A 3,145-nucleotide genomic window follows, 5' to 3' on the forward strand; every position below is an offset into this window, starting at 1 on the left:
CTCTCTGTACCTGGTTTATAACTTCTTTAACTGTGGCATGTATTGACAGGGTACAGCAGTGCTTACCTGTGCTCCAGCTAACATCCCAGTAGGGTCTCCATCTCAATCCAAATAAGTTACTCAGTGATACCATATTACCATTGAAGAGAATGAGAGTGACTTCTGTGAAAACATTGCAAATGACAGGAGTATAGAGATGAACATAACAATTCACATGATAGGTAATATACCAACCAGCTCTAACAGTTAGTTTATAAAAATGTAACTGCTGATTGGCTTATTGTTCTTCCCTCACTTAGAATGTCTACACTTAGAATAGGAAGAATATATTTGGATTGGCTGTACTTTGCTATATAAAATGAAGCATGTAGGCCAGGCAGTGGTGGCGCCCGCCTTTAATCCAGCACTCGGGAGACAGAGGCAGATGAATCTCAGAGTTTGAGGCCAGCCTGATCTACAAAATGAGTTCCAGGACAGCCAGAGAAACCCTGTCTTGAGAAAAAAAGGAAAAAGAAAAAAAAAAAAAAAGCAGCAGCAGCATATGGGCACCAATTCTCCCCTAATAACTTATGAGTCCCTGGCATTGAAGTCCTGTCATCAGGTTTGGCAGCAAGTGCCTTTATCTGCTGAACCATTTCTCTGGTCCTGGTTCCTTGTTTTTTTAACTTACTGCTTCTACAAATAGTCAACTGGAGAAACATAGCTTTCTCATCCCTGTATTCAATCTACTGCTAAACTAATAAATCACTCACACATGTGGCTCTTGATTCCTAGACCCTCTGCATTATCTTAAAATCTTTTATTTTGGCTAGGCAGTGGTGGCATAAGCCTTTAATCCCAACAGGCTGATTTCTGTGAGTACAAGGCCAGCCTGTTCTACAAAGTGAGTTCCAGGACATCAAGGGGTACCCAGAGAAACCCTGTCTCAAAAATAAATATGTGTATGAATGTTTTGTGTACATGTGTACCACATTGGTGTACCAGTGGAGACCAGAAGAGGGCCTCCTATGCCCAGGAACTGGAGTTCCAGATGGTTGTATGTCTTGTAGGTGTGGAGAACCAAACCTGTGTCTTCTAAGAGCTACCAGCACTCTTAACTCCAGGCCTCTCCCCATTATTATTTTTCTTTTTAAAATGTTTTTGACGATAGAGTCTAAGTTTCCCAGGATGGCCTTGGATGTGTAATTCTCCTGTTTGAGCCTCCTTACCAGGCCCAACTTCTCACATACTGTTGATTTGGTTTCGTTTTGTATTTTTTTATTTATTTTGTTTTCCTTAATTCCTATTCTTCTCTGTACCCAGTCCCATGCAATACTGAAATCGGGGCTTCATGCATGCTAGGCAAGTGCTCCACCACTGGGCTGTATATGTGCAGCTCTGTTTTGCTCTTACCACCACATTTCTAGGTCTCACCTAATGATGGCAGTAGGGTTGGGCTAGACTGCCTGCTCTAGTGCCTTTCAGCATAAACTCTAGAACATTTGTATTCATCACCTGAAGATCATCAGTTCTGCTCCTCATTCGATTAAGAAAGCCTTTCACTAGCCCGCCGGTGGTGGTACACACTTTTAATCCCAGCACTCGGGAGGCAGAGACAGGTGGATCTCTGTGAGTTCTAGGCCAGCCTGGTCTACAGATCAAGTTCCAGGACAGGTTCCAAAGCTACAGAGAAGTCCTGTGGTGGGGGGGGGGGGGGATTCCATTGATTTGTCCTGGTATTTCTAAGTGATCTTGTCAGAAATACTTTTTTTTTTTTTTTTTTTTTTTTGGTAACCTTACACTATATATGGGTCTTTAAAATTCCTACAGAGCTTTATAAATATTTCTATTATGCTTACCAGACTTTGCCTTGTATAGTGATAATCTGTGTGTTGCAGGGTTTCTCAGAAATAAACCTAAGCTCTGACAAATGAACAGGTGGCTCCCAAGCCTATCTGTCACAAGAAGTTACCAAAAAACAATTTGTTGTGGCAAGCCTTTAATCCCAGCACTCGGGAGTCAGAGGCAGGTAGATCACTGTGAGTTCCAGGACAGCCAGAGCTACAAAGTGAGATCCTGTTTTGGCAGGTCTTTAATCCCAGCATTCAGGAGGCAGAGGCAGGTGGATCTCTAGAGGTTCAAAACCAGTCTAGTCAGTCTACATAGTGAGTTAAAGGCACCCTGTCTGGGGGCAAGAGGAGAAGAAAGGAGAAAAAGTGAAGCTGGCAGTGTTGTTATTGGATAGACTTTGTCTTTGAAAATATATCATGCAAGAAGAGAGCAGTGGGTTTTTATTATCAAGACAGTGCCTATAGTCATTATTCCTTGTTTTTTCTTTTTGTTTTGTGGCAGGGTCTGCCTTTGAATTCACTATGTAGCCAAAGATGGCCTTGAACTGATTGATCTCTCTGTATATGCCTGGCAAGTGCTCGAATCACAGGTTTGGTCTAATGCTCAGCTGTTAGTGTAAGCATTGGAACTCTGGTGAAAAGTATCCTGTTAGTCAGGAGCCAAGGAATACCACAAAGTCATCTTAAGAGTAGCAGCCCTGCTCCAGGGAACAGTTTACCCAATGTAACAACTGTGGTCTGACAGGGGAGCACTTTCCCAGTGAAGCTAATACAGCTCTGCTCCACTTGGACTCCAGGGAAAGTTGTTACTTTTCTGCTTCGCTCCACTCCTGAGCTTCATTCTACTCATACAAAAGGAGGTCATTACACAAGCCTCATTCAATAGATTTATTGGGAGGTAATAACCCAGGAGGGTAGCTGCCTACAGGATGATACAGCAGCAAGCTAAACTGGGCACAGAGCTTATTTATATAGGGTTCCTTGGGCAGCAATGGAGCTTTCTAGGGTAGTTTGGAACTGCTGGGTTTTTGTGCTCAGGGATTGGTGGGGTTTTGTGCTCAGGGATTGGGATTTCAATCCTTGTTCCCAAGTCAGGGTCAGGGTGTTTTTCCTTGGCCCTTTTCACCCTACAGTTAGACCAATTATTCAAACTATAAATATGTAATACTTTTTGACTAATATTCTTCGAGGACTTAATCTTGAGAAAAAAATGCTTTGAAGGGCAAAAGCTGCCTTATGTATGTATTCCTATAAAATAATACAGATCTACTGACAGATACTCAAGAACTATTATTTCTTTGGTTGCTTCTGGTTTT

This window comes from Phodopus roborovskii, unplaced genomic scaffold, assembly GCF_943737965.1.
Source record: "Phodopus roborovskii unplaced genomic scaffold, PHOROB, whole genome shotgun sequence".
Classification (NCBI taxonomy): domain Eukaryota; kingdom Metazoa; phylum Chordata; class Mammalia; order Rodentia; family Cricetidae; genus Phodopus; species Phodopus roborovskii.